The 12,821-nt window shown below is 40.4% G+C and overlaps 1 protein-coding gene across 4 annotated transcripts in view; it reads left to right on the top strand.

Annotated features, from left to right (window-relative positions):
- GJC1 (gap junction protein gamma 1) overlaps positions 1 to 12,821 on the top strand; it is a 31,371-nt gene that overhangs the window by 12,139 nt on the left and 6,411 nt on the right. For 3 of the 4 annotated variants that reach the window (XM_037492135.2, XM_037492134.2, XM_037492136.2), the window contains exon 2: positions 11,562 to 11,637. The gene's annotated coding sequence lies outside the window, so the exon portion shown is untranslated. Of the gene's footprint in view, positions 1 to 5,386; positions 5,725 to 11,561; positions 11,638 to 12,821 lie in introns of those variants that run through there. The other variant, XM_054689514.1, reaches the window with a different exon arrangement.

The following is a 12,821-nucleotide window of genomic DNA, read 5'->3' as shown; positions in this document are numbered from 1 at the left end:
TATATTCACACAATGGCAATATAGTAAATAAAGAATCTGAGCAGACGAGGGCTGAATACAACAAGATTGGTGACTCCCAACAGATGCTGGACGAAAGAAGTCAGACACAAATAAGCATATTCTTATGATTTCCATGCAAGAGAGTCTGTTCTGTATGATTCCATTTATGTAAAATTCATGGACAGGTCCTCAATGGAGTATAGCATTGTTCCCTAAGAAGCATTTGGCAATGTTTGAAGACATCTTTGGTTGTCACGACTGGAAGAGGCCAATATGCTTCAAATCATACTGCCACAATGCACAGGACAGTCTCTCCCGACAAAGAATCTTTCCGAGTATTAGTAGTGCTCACGCTGGGCCTGGGTTAGAGGTGAGGATGGCTGCTTCTCTTGAGTAAGAAGGGGCATGATTTGGCTCTGGGTACTGTTTTTTTGTTTTTTTTTGTTTGTTTTGTTTTGTTTTAATTTTGTGTAGAACTGGGGTGCATACCAGAGATATGGTGGGGGGTGAGAGGATTTACCGAGACATAGTGGGGAAAGGAACTACTGAAATACACTGCTAAGGGGAGAAGCAGGTGAGACAGGAGAGGTCTGCTTGCCATGTAGGTTGGCTCCCTGGCTGGGGATTGAACTCAGGTCCAGGCAGTGATAACGCTGAGACTCGACCCCCTAGGCTACCAGCGCGGCCCCTGGTTTTGTTCTTGACTCTGGTGTTCGTTATATGGATGTGTTCGGTTTGTGAAAATTGAGCTATGTACTTATTTGTCCCTTTCTGTCTTTCAATAAATAGTTTTGTACTTCAATAAAAATTTTACAAGGAAAAAAATCAGATCTCACATAAAAATCCAAGTTTAAGCATTCTTTTGAAAGATAAGACAGTTTGGTAACTCCCACAGCTGTAGCTAATAATTAGCCTTCCGTGTCCCTCTCCCCTTTCAGGCCTCTGTCAGTTACTTGCATCACTTCACTGGTATCTATACATTTAAAGACTATCTTAAACAACTTTGAGATAATTCATATACCATACAATCCACCTATTTAAAGTATACAGTTAATTTCTGTATTCACAGGCTTGTGTAACTATCACCACAGTCTGATTTTAGAATGTTTTCATTTCCCCCAAAAGAAACCCCACACCTAAGAGCAATCACTCTATCCCCCGTCACTGTCTGTTCCCCTGCCCCCTTCTCTCAGACCTAGGTAAGCACTGGTCTACTTTTTGTCTATATAATTCTAAGTGTTTGAATTGTGTATGTCTACTCTAAAATAAGGTTTGTTGGGCCTCCCAGGTGGCGCAGCGGTTGAGCGCTGGGTTGCGAAGCTGCCCGCGGCCTCTGCGGCGCCGGTTCGATCCCCGGCTGCTCCCCGGCCACCGAAGGAGGGTCCCACATGGCGCGCAGACCTCTCCTGCTGCCCGCTGCTCCCCTCAGCAGTGTACTTCGGTCCTTCTGCCTGCCCTGCTCTGGCTCTGGTGAATTCTCTCACCCTCCCGGCTTCTGACTGTACCCAGTGCATGTATAAACCAAACAACCAAACAAACAAACAGATAAATAAATAAGACATGCCTCTAGAAAATTAAAAAAAATAATAATAAAATAAGGTTTGTTATAGTTGTACAATGTCTCATCACAGAGGTACTAGCATAAAAGATGTAAAATTCTTTCATTGGGCATTTATATACAGTAGGATAAATTACAAAGATGTGGAATTACTGACAAAGGACATAGACATTATAAAGTTCCTGATAAATAATGCCTTCCATACCAACCTCGCTATAGTGTATGAGTGTTTTGTGTTGTGAAACTAGTCATTTTGGAAATATCACACTTTTATTTTTATTTTATCTTAGACATGTTAATTTTTCTAGATTGACTGTTCTTCAGGCTCTTGATTAGACTTAAGCTTGGACAAGTATGCCAAGACTGTCTGTCTTTACATGAAGACAGTAGCACTTAGAATGCACTGTGAATGAATGTATTATCCCAGGTTCCCTGCACTTCTCCAGCTGGTTCCTGAAGGTTCTTACATTCAGATTGAATGGCTTTTTGCCAGCACAGATTGACACTTCAACCCACAATGGTGTGTTTTGTTTTCTTGTTGGTTTGCTAGAGCCAAGATTTCAAGCTATGGTCTCTCCATAAGGTTTTATAATTTGATTCACAACAAATTATATTTTATGTTTCTTAAATATTTTCCATAGCCAAGAGCTCTTTTGAAATACAAGTTGTTTTCATGTCGGTAATACATAGATTACTGTTTGCTAGTTAGCTGCCATAATGCTCTTGCTTAGGAATTGTCACTAGCTAGTTATTAAACATCTATTATCACTCATGCAGAATAAACTTCCACTTAAAACGTTCCAGTTAAACAAAACTTCATTGTAAACGCTTTAATTGATTCCTTGTCTCTGTGCATAAAGCACTCTTATTCAGAAGTGTGAGTCACTAGCACGATTCTTAGTGGATTTCTTAGCTCATGAGCTGAGATGCCTAGATAGTTAAGAAAATTATGGTGAGTCAGTGTTGAAATATTTTAAGTTAGTCCAACCACAAAATTTCTGGGATGACCGCTTGGGAAATGCCTGTTCAAAAACTTGGCGTCTTGTGATTGTTTAATTTCACTACCGTTACTTTGCTCTTTCCTGTCCCTAGGTTGTACATAATTTCTTCGTTTTATGACTATTACTCTGCCTGAGGTGATTTTCGTTAAATGTTAATAAGAGAGACTTTAGAATCTAATCTGATGTTTTCCACTTATTTTACAAATAAAAAAATAGAAATACTTGTTCCTGAAGTGCCTTTTAGAATCTCTTGGTTCTAGTTTAGTACTTGCTGTTTCCATTTCACAGAATTCAAGATTATGAATCCTTTTTCTAGCATATTAATTTGTTTTTGTTTAGAAAAGAAATAAGGATTTTAAAATATGATCTATTTGTGGGTTTTGTTTTTTTTAATTAGGAGATTAAAAATTGGCTCTGATCCATTTGGACTTGGTTGTTACGTTTGCAGAGCATTTAGAGCAGCACTGCTTATTTTTAAAATATTTAATTTCCTGGTTTTTACAGTTTAGTAAGCATTAAAATTTGACAAGGGACAAGTTACAGTGTTTTTTTTTCAGTTGTTGATCTGAAACTCTTGGGGACTTTTTTATAAAAGTCTATTAGGGAAACTTTTCCACAGTTATATATAAAAGCAATATTTTTGGATTAATAGTGTTTTGTGGCCAACATAATAGTAAAGAGATTGTCATGGAAAAAATGAATCATAAACTGTTAAGTAAAACATTTCCCTGTAGAGTCACTATACTATAAATATGTTTAAACTTTAACAGATGATTCCAGTTTATCTTCCTCTAGTCCTCTGCTGCATAATGTAGATAATTATGTTAAATACCTCTTGAATAAGTTTTTTAAAAGTGTTCATGAATTTTGTGTAAACTTAGATTGCAAGCTTCTTCATGGTAGGTGGATACTAATTGCATGAAAGAATTTTAACCTAATTTTTTTTTACTTTATTATTGCAATAAAATATACATAACAAAACTTACATTTTAACCATTTTTAAGTGTACACATTCTGCGCCAGTAAGTACATTTACATATTTTGCAACCATCTGTCACCATCCATCTCCATTACTTTATTTTCCCAGTTAAAACTATTAAACACCAACACACCCATTTAACACTCAAACTCCATTTTCCCCAATTCCTGCAGTCACCGTACCACTTTCTGTCTCTGTGAATTTGACTCACATCGGTGCAGTCATATTTGTCCTTTTGTGACTGACAGCTCTCACTTAGCTTGATGCTGTCAAGGTACATCCATGTTGTTACAGTGTCAGAATTCCCTTCCTTTTAAGGCTGAATAAGACGTGCGTTCACCATATTTAGTTTATTCATCTGTCAGTGGGTACTTGGGTTGCTTTCACCTTTGGCTGCTGTGAATGATGCTGTGATGAATGTAGGTATGGCCTTGCTTTCATTTCTTAGATATATGTCCAGACATAGAATTGCTGGGTAACGTGGTAATTCTGTTATTTAACATTTTGAGGAGTTTATAACCATACTGTTGTCTGTACTGACTACATTTTATATTCTCGTCAGCAGTATACAGTTTCTTTTTTAATAATAGTTATCTAGATGGGTGTGGAGTGGTATCTCATTGTGGTTTTTAGTCATAGTGTAGAAGTTCATATAGTTTGAACTCTGATGCAATTCTTGTCTCTCTAAAGTATGTTAAAATAATTGGTGGAGGGCCTCCCCGGTGGCGCAGCAGTTGAGCGCTGGGTTGCGAAGCTGCCCGCAGCCTCTGCAGCGCCGGTTCGATCCCCGGCTGCTCCCCGGCCACTGGAGGAGGGTCCCACATGGCGCGCAGACCTCTCCTGCCGCCCGCTGCTCCCCTCAGCAGTGTACTTCGGTCCTTCTGCCTGCTCTGCTCCCCGCTCTGACTCTGGTGAATTCTCTCACCCTCCCGTGCTTCTGACTGTACCCAGTGCATGTATAAACAAACAAGCAAACAAATAAATAAATAAAACATGCCTCTAAAAAAAAAAAATAAATAAAATAAAATAATTGGTGGGCTTTCTCATACACTGATAGTGGAAATAAAAATAGATTCCAGCTCTTTTAAGGAGTGAATTTTTAATACATATCAAAAGTTTGAGAAGTTTTGGAGGAATGTGGAACAAAAAGTAGATCTTATCTTATTAACTAACACAAACACACACACCACACACACACACTTCACAAAAGTATTGTTGTTTTTTCATTTTAAAAGAATGGGTTTATTGGGGAAAAGGGAAAGGAAAACAGAGGCACCTTCATAGACACAGGTGGGCAGAGCTGCTGCTGCTGCTGCTGCTTCAAAAGAGAAAGGTTTGTTAAAAGAGACATCTGCGTAGATGGAGGCAGCCTGGGGACCAGAGCTGCCCACACAACTGTTGACTCAGCAATTCTTTTAGACACTTACCCCAAATTTGTAATCAGAGATGTGCACAAAGTTACAAGTGTTAAGACAAACCTTTAGAAACAACTTAAATGTCTAACCATAAAAGGTTGGCTAGGGCCTCCCCGGTGGCGCAGCGGTTGAGCGCTGGGTTGCGAAGCTGCCCGCGGCCTCTGCAGCGCTGGTTCAATCCCCAGCTGCTCCCCAGCCACCAGAGGAGGGTCCCGCATGGCGCGCAGACCTCTCCTGCCGCCCGCTGCTCCCCTCAGCAGTGTACTTCGGTCCTTCTGCCTGCTCTGCTCCCCGCTCTGGCTCTGGTTCTCCCGCGCTTCTGACTGTACCCAGTGCTTGTATAAACAAAACAAACAAATAAATAAATAAAAACATGCCTCTATTTTTTAAAAAAAAAAAGATTGGCTAGATTGAGTACGCCTGGGGTTGGGTAAGTAGAAATTGGAGATCGGCACTATCAGTGTACACGGTGGATAATTGTGAAGGTAGTTTATGGACCACATTTGAGAAACATTTACTCATTATTACTTACGTGCTTTAATTTCAGGTTCCATGGTGTGCTAAAGCCCTCTGCAAACTGGTCTTTGACTTGTCTGTTCAGCCTTCTCTACAACTACTTCCCAAACATCCTCTACCATGTTCCAGTCTAAGAACCTTCTTGTGAAACTTTTCACTCACATCATTTTCTCCATCTGCCTTGCCTCTGCTTCTCACCCCAGCTCTGCCTGGTGAAACCATACCCACCCTTCAGAGACCCACTTGCCTTCTGCAGTAAGCTTATGCTTCCCCCCCCCCAGCTTTATTGAGATATAATTGACAGCTTATGCTTTCCCTTCTCTGAATATTTTTATTTTATACCATTCATTATATTTTTGTCTTAAAATATGGTTGTATTACTAAACGGCTTTTATGTTTCTACTTCCTACAAATTCATTCAGATCTTTGTTTTAGTACAGACACATTCATTGAGTGCTTTTATGCCCTGGGCATCATACTTGGTACTAGGAGCTCAGAGAATTTTTTAAAACATGGACTTTACCCTTAAGGAATTCATATTCCAGCAAAAGAAACCAGTACCTAATCTTGATTTAATAGAGTAAGTTCTGATATTAGTGGAATAAGAAATAATTATGGGCTTTCTGGGGCGGGGGTGGAGGGAGATTACTTGAAAAGAATTGAAATGACCTTTGATCTAGAACTTAAAAGGATAAAAAAACAGGAAATTGTGAAAGGACATCTTCAAGTGAAGGAAGAAAAATGAGCGAAGATTAAAATTTGTTAAATCACTCATTGAATAGTCGCTGAGCACCTACTGAGAGTGCTCATTCTACATGCCAGGGAGACAAGTTCAGAATCCGTGCTTAAATTCTCTCACAGTGAACAAATTAACAAATTGAAGATCTGTCAGGTCGTGTTAAATGCTTGAAAGAAAAAGTTAGGGTTAGCTATAGAGAGGAGAGATGTTATAGAAGCTTGGGAAGGCCACATCTGAAAAGAAACACAAGAGAAGGGAGGCAGCAAACCATGCTAGTGTCCAGAGAAAGTGGGTTCAATGGAGGAAACAAATGCATATGTGAAAATGTATGGTGTAAATTGATGTCAAATGTAAATATGTTCTTAAGTTTTAAGTAAAACAAGATGAATACTTTTTATGAAACAATTTTTAAAAAATAAGTTTTGTCACCTTTGAAATTTATTGAAAAATTATTTTTATTCTTCAACTTTAATCTATAGGACTTTGAGTACCTTTTCAGTGTTCTCTTTAAAAATGCAAATATTCATTTAGTTTGAAGAACAAAACAATATAAAATATACATAATCAAAAGTCTGGATCCTACCCCATCCTTCTTAGTCTCCTCTCTAACATATTTTTTTTTTTTAAAGATTTATTTATTTATTTATTTATTTATTTATTAGAGGTTTATTTATTTATTTATACAAGCACTGGGTACAGTCAGAAGCGCGGGAGGGTGAGAGAATTCACCAGAGCCAGAGTGGGGAGCAGAGCAGGCAGAAGGACCAAGGTACACTGCTGAGGGGAGCAGCAGGTGCCATGTGGGACCCTCCTCCGGTGGCCAGGGAGCAGCCGGGGATGGAACCGGCGCTGCAGAGGCTGCGGGCAGCCTCGCAACCCAGCGCTCAACCACTGCGCCACCAGGGAGGCCCTTATATTATTTTTTGATGTGCCTGTGTTTCTTTATATAAATATAAGTTAAAAAGGTATATTATTTCCTCTTATTTAAAAGGCATATGCGGGCCTCCCCGGTGGCGCAGCGGTTGAGCGCTGGGTTGCGAGGCTGCCGCAGCCTCTGCAGCACCGCTTCAAACCCCGGCTGCTCCCTGGCCACTGGAGGAGGGTCCCGCATGGCGTGCAGACCTCTCCTGCCGCCTGCTGCTCCCCTCAGCAGTGTATTTCATCAGTCTGCCTGTTCTGCTCCCTGCTCTGGCTCTGGTGGATTCTCTCACCCTCCTGTGCTTCTGACTGTACCCAGTGCTTGTATAAATAAATAAAAATAAATCTTTAAAAATAAATAAAAAAAATAAAAGGCATATGCAATACCTACCTTACTTATATAACCATATACTTACTTTTTTCAGTTATTAAATATCTTGACTGTCTTTTTATATTAGGAGAGTAATCTTCATTGCCTTTTTTTAAAAAAAGATTTATTTATTTATGCATACAAGAACTGGGGTGGGGGGGTGGATGTGAGAGGATTCACCAGAGACAGAATGGGGAACAGAACAGGCAGACTGACTGAAATACACTGCTGAGGGGAGCCAGTGGGCAAGACGGGAGAGGTCTGCTGTGCCATGTGGGTCACCTCCCTGGCTGGGGATCGAGCTCTTGCTGCAGTGGCTGTGGATAGCTTCATAGTGCTGTGCTTAAGCCATTGTGCCACCAGGGAGGCCCCTTCATTGCTTTTTACCGTCACATAATGTCCTGTCATATAGAGACCAGAGTGCATTTAACCAGCTGCCTCATGACAGTGGACATTTGAATTGTTTATAGAAACAGTGCTTCTAGTGATTATTTCCAAAAGTGAGATTATTGGGCCAAAGGGTAGCTGCATTTGTAATTTTGTTAGATATTGCCAAATTGCTGTCAGAGGTTACACCACTCCCTTCAACAGCATGTGAGAATTTCTCCAACTTCCCCTACTTTTGGATTTTTGCCAGTGTGATAAGACAAGAATAGTATCTCAAATTAGTTGTTTTATTATTGACAGATAATTCACATGCTTTAATACTCACCCTTAAAAGTATACAATACAGGGTCTCCCTGATGGCCCAGGCAATTGAGTGCAGTGCAGTGATGCTTTCTGCAGCCTCTGCAGCGCCATCTCGATCCCAGCTGGCTGGAGAGATAACCACATGGTACGGCAGACCTCTCTGGTCTCACCCGCTGCTCCCCTCAGCAGTGTATTGCAGTCAGTCTGCCTGTTCTGTTCCCCATTCTGTCTCTGGTGAATCCTCTCACCCTCCTGTGCATCTGGCCTGTACCCCGGTTCTTGTATAAATTAAAAAATATATATATATACAGTTCAGTGGTTTTTAGTATATATACAAGGTAGTGTAGCCATCACCCTGGTCTAATCCCAGAGCTTTTTCATCATCCCAAAAAGAAACCCCACACCCATTAATAGTCAGGTATCATTTCCCACCGCCCATGCCAACCACTCATCTCTATCTCTGTGGATTTGCCTGTTTTGGATGTCTTACACATGTGGAATCATATAATATGTGACTTTTTGTGTGTCTGACTTATGATAAGAGAAAATAAGGGGAAGACACCCAAGTTGTAGTGATTTCTTACTAAATTCCATTGGGATCAAAGCACATATTTTGACTTGAATCATTTTAAATGTATTGAAATTTTTATTATGACCTAGAATATGGCCTATCTCTGTAAATGTTATCTGTGTCTGTGAAAAAAATTAGGTTGTGGGGCCGCCCCTGGTGGCGCAGCGGTTGAGCGCTGGGTTGCAAAGCTGCCCGCAGCCTCTGCAGCGCCGGTTCAATCCCTGGCCGCTGGGCGAGGATCCCACATGGTGCGCAGACCTCTCCTGCGCCCGCTGCTCCCCTCAGCAGTGTACTTCGGTCCTTCTGCCTGTTCTGCTCCCCGCTCTGGCTCTGGTGAATTCTCTCACCCTCCCATGCTTCTGACTGTACCCAGTGCTTGTATAAATAAATAAACAAAATCTTTTAAAAAAAAAAATAAGTTGTGGTTTTATACTTTAAATGTCACTTTACTCAAAATGGGACAGTCTCTGCCTATTAGAATGTTTGGATTCTATATTTAATGCAGTCATTGATATGGTTGAGTTTAAATCTATCATCTTTCTATTTTCTCTGTCTTATCTTTTTTTATGATTCTATATTACCTCTTATTGTTTATTGACTTATTAGCTATAACATTGCTTTGTTATTTTAGTGGTTGATTTAGGGCTTATATCTGTCTTTAACTTACCACAGCCTGTATTCAAGTAATACTAAATGACTTCTTTTTTATACAGCAGGCCCTTGAATATGTTCACTTCATTCAGTATCATTTCCTTACAACATCTGGTAAACAAAAAAGAATCCTGACCAAGAATGAGACAATGTTATTTGAGGACCTGGTTTCATTATACATTATTGTTTTTTTTTTTTAATATTTATTTATGCATACAAGAGCTAGGGTACAGTCCAGAGATGTGAGGGGCGGGGGTGTGAGGGGATTCACCAGAGACAGAGTGGGGAACAGAACAGGCAGACTGACTGAAATACAGTGAGACAGAGGCCTCCTAAGTCATTTTCTTATTTCTTGGAAGGGAAGGAAAGGGTTTAGAAACAGAAGCATATCAAAAAACCTACTTGAGGGGCCTCCCTGGTGGCACAGGGGGTTGGGCACCACACTATAAAGCAATCTGCAGCCTCTGCAGTACAAGTTCAATCCCCGGCCTGCCAGAGAGAAACCCATATGGCGTGCACAGCAGACCTCTCCTATCTCGTCCACTGCTCCCCTCAGCAGTGTATTTCAGTCATTCTGCCTGTTCCCTCACTCTGTCTCTGGTGAATCCTCTCACCTCCCCGCCCCCTGCATCTCTGGCCTGTACCCCAGCTCTTGTATGCATAAATAAATAAATCTTTAAAAAAAACAAAACAAAACAAAACACCTACTCAACTCTCCAGTAAAAATATTTTATGGGCAGCTGGAGTTGTTTCTAAACACATTTATACTAAAGGTGTGGGTTTAGGGTGCTAGACTCTTACAAATGCCCTTGGGAAACCAGGCTGTAAGGGTTCAGCATTTTGTAGGCCCAGCGCTTAACCAGCACACAACGTGTGTTAAATTGCTGCTGTAAAACTTGGACATAAATTTTGACAGACTTGTCACCAATTCTTTCCCCCCCCAAAAAAAAAAAAAAGTTGGATTGTTGTATGAAGTACTGAACTGTTGAGAAATTATTTTATAGCAGTAACTGTTAAAAAGATACCATTTGTCTTTGGTTGTGGATAGAGGTGAGGAGAACGAGTTTTCTAACTAATAATTGAACTTTCACGATTTTGGCTTATTGGAACAAATCTAATTTGGAGAGGAAATGTTTTCGATGTGGCATTTGACAAAATTCTGAGTCTGAACTTGTGGATGTGAATCATGGAGTTCTACGTTGGAAACCTGGCTTAATTCACCGTTCAAAGATTGTGTGTTATTTACTTGCTTTGTGGTTTTGTAGCTTTGGGGGTTCAGTGGTATGAGCTGTTTTGGGCTTAAGGGCTGAAGCAGGGGTTGTACTTGAAACCCAATGGTGAGATCTTGGTGTGGTCAGATATTGTGTGTAAATCTTGATACTTGCTTGTTATGTAGATGCCTTAGTGGTTTTTTTTTTTTTTTTTTTTTTCCTAAGCCTTAACCCAACTTTTTACTCTGAACCCATAACGCTCAAGGGTTGTTTTATTTATTAAATGTAGATAAATGAACAAAATTGACACCTCATGAATGACTCTGCTGTAGCTACTCAGTTGACAGAAATTGATAATAAGCAATCATTTGTCCTGGATTTTTTTGGTTTTTTTAGTCACAATGAAGATGTTACAGGTGTTTCCTTTCTGTGAGCAGTTGAATCTCTAAATCACCTCCTGTGGATACGGGTGTCCCAGTGACTGAGAGCCAGCTGTTAGGTGTTTTCACTGAACAGCTTGCTCCAAGTTGGCTGCTCAAGTCTCAGTGAGAGGTATTGGCTGCTCCAGGGAACAGAGCACACGGGGTGAAGATCTTCACTAGGCCTGTGGTGACTGGTTTAAATTTGCTGAGATTTTTTTTGCTTTGACTTTTTCCTATAGGTACCAGAGTTCATCTTCATTGGATTTTCACAAATGGCTTGTCTTCCTGTCATAGTGTCTTAGACTACAATGACTTCAGAATCTTTGGGTCACTGTTACCTAGTTTATCCTAGCACTTGTATTAGGAGAGAGCAGTGGTTCTGAAACTCAGGCCTTTTTCCATCTACTAATTAAATTCTGTAGCACATAGAAAACTCTTCCTTCCTGAAAATAGCATGTTAGTGATTTTTGTTTTCTGTGGGAGGAAACTTAATGACCTTCTCTTTTCTTATCCCTTCTAGAGGGAATCTGGAAAAGTCACAAGCAAAACATACATTCACTAAGAAAATTTTGGATAACAGAAGTTCTGGATAACAGGTAAAATATATTTAATTGAACTTCCTTGATGGTGCTAATAATCACCTATCATCTGCGGGAGTAAAGTGGTAGAAGAGGAGGAGGAGGAAAGATAGTGTGCTTTCTGCCAGGGCGCTTAGGAGTTGTGTGTATATTAGTGATTTTTTACATGTATTATCTCATTTTGGTATTTACCAGGATTCTGAACATAGATTCTAAGCAACTCAGAATAAAGCTATCCTTCAAAATGCTTTTTAAAATGGATTTGCCTATTAAGTTAATGTGATCACAACTCAATTTAATTAACATCGACCATAAACAAAATATGGGAACATAACACAGAACCCTAGAGGATTCTGCTATGCTTTGCAGCCTAGTTAGGGTGTGTCTTCCTAGTTTGTGGGTTCCTATGAAGTGGCCACTCATGGGTAACTGTGACCTATGCTATCTACAGATCACAGCAGAGCAGTCCTTGCTTACCTACGGAGTAGAGCTCGTATGGCAAGGCAGGCCCAGGGACACCTAGGCCGCGGTTGACCTGGTTATGTGACTATCTCCATGGCGGTGTCAGGATAACTCTCTCTGTGATAACATCATACTTTGCTGATGCAAATATCTCGACGCATGGTCACGATGTCCCCTTCCCTCTCCCTTGTAAAACTTTGTCCCCCATTCTTATCCGACCCTCCATCCAGACTTTATTCCTCATGCCTTTGTCACATGATCCGCTTTTACTATCCTGTATGATTTCAATAAATGACACAAGAACTTCTGCTCAAGCAGCAGAGTCCTGTCTTGCAAACCTGTTCCACGACTGCTTTGTCCCTCACCCTCATCAGTTCCTGCCACAAAGCAGCAGCAAAGTTCCTGTTGCAACACTAGTTCCTTTGGTGTCTTGTTTTAGTTCTTTATTGTCAGTTATTTGCAGCTGTACCATTTCCTTCATTCTTTTTAACACTCTGTCACTGAATCCAAAGTCTGAGTGTCCTGATGAGCTGCCTCCTTCAGCCTCAGCACTCCTGGTGTGTTCAGTGGTCATGTGGCTTTCAGTGGACCAAACGGCCGCTGCTTTCTTTTGTCTCACAAAATTCTTGTGTCCTGAGCTAGCAGTATATTTAAAGAATCTAGTATACTGTGTCTGAGAAATGTATCTAGGTGCTAGCTACAATATTATCTTTTAAACTAGGGAAGACATGAAAGCAAAA

Source organism: Talpa occidentalis, unplaced genomic scaffold (assembly GCF_014898055.3).
Source record: "Talpa occidentalis isolate TD23 unplaced genomic scaffold, MPIMG_talOcc4v2.1 talOcc4.7, whole genome shotgun sequence".
Classification (NCBI taxonomy): Eukaryota; Metazoa; Chordata; class Mammalia; order Eulipotyphla; family Talpidae; genus Talpa; species Talpa occidentalis.
The sequence above is the reverse complement of the archived record's forward strand: the minus strand, read 5'-3'. Positions and strand labels throughout refer to the sequence as shown.